Here is a 1,047-nt window from a genome sequence, read left to right as displayed (position 1 = left end):
TGAGAACTCTCTGTTCACCTTAGCCCATCCATCTTTTAATTGGGTTACTTCTTGTCTTGATTCTCTGTTTTTTGAGTTCGTTATATATTCTGCATATTAAACCTCTGTCAGATGTGTCACTGGTGAAGATTTTCTCCCATTCTGTGAGTTTTCTGTTCACTTTCCTGGATGCCTCCTTTGGTGTACAGAAGCTTTTTAGTTTAATGAGGTCCCTTTTGTTAATTCTTGACCTTGTTTCCTGAGCAATTGATGTCCAGTTTAGAAAATCCTTTCCTACACCTATATCTTATAGGTTTTTGCCAATGTTTTCTTCTAACAGTTTCAGTTTCAGGCTTTACATTGAGGTCTTTGAGCCATTTTGACTTGACTTTTGTGCAAGGGAAAAGATATGGGGTTTAGTTTCATTCTTCTACAGGTAGAGATCCAGTTTTGCCAGCACCATTTGCTGAACATGCTTTCTTTCCTCCAGTGAATATTCTTGGCCCCTTTGTCAAATATCAGGTGGCTGAAATTGTATGTACTCATATTTGGGTCTTCAGTTTTGTTCCATTGATCTATGGGTCTACTTTTGTGCCAGTACCTTGTTTTTATGACTATAGCTCTGTAATACAGCTTAAAATCTGGCATAGTAATCCCCCTGGCACTGCTCTTAGTACTTGGGGTTGCTTTGGCTATCCGAGGTCTTTTGTCCTTCCATACGAATCTAAGGATTTTTTTTTCCAATTCTTTGAAAAATGTCATGGGGATTTTGATTGGCATTGCATTGAATCTATAAATAGCTTTTGATAGGATGGCCATTTCCACAATACCAATCCATGAGCATTGGAGGTCCTTCCATCTTCTGATGTCTTCCTCAATCTCTTCCTTTAAAGATTTAAAATTTTCATTGTAGAGGTCTTTAATGTCTTTGGTCAGGTTTATTCCAAGATGTATAAATTTTTTGCAGCTATTATGAAGGGGGAGTGTTTCCATGTGCTCTTTCTCTGATTGCTTGTTATTGGCATATGGAAAGGCTATAGGCTTTTGTAGGGTACTTTTGTAACCTGC

General features: G+C 37.9%; 1 protein-coding gene across 1 annotated transcript in view; it reads left to right on the top strand.

The window, feature by feature from the left end:
* The window catches only part of Acot9 (acyl-CoA thioesterase 9), a 53,857-nt gene that overhangs the window by 44,325 nt on the left and 8,485 nt on the right, over window positions 1-1,047 (top strand). The window lies entirely within an intron of this gene.

This window comes from Nannospalax galili, unplaced genomic scaffold (genome assembly GCF_000622305.1).
Source record: "Nannospalax galili isolate Female #2095 unplaced genomic scaffold, S.galili_v1.0 scaffold7, whole genome shotgun sequence".
Taxonomy (NCBI): domain Eukaryota; kingdom Metazoa; phylum Chordata; class Mammalia; order Rodentia; family Spalacidae; genus Nannospalax; species Nannospalax galili.
The sequence above is the reverse complement of the archived record's forward strand: the minus strand, read 5'-3'. Positions and strand labels throughout refer to the sequence as shown.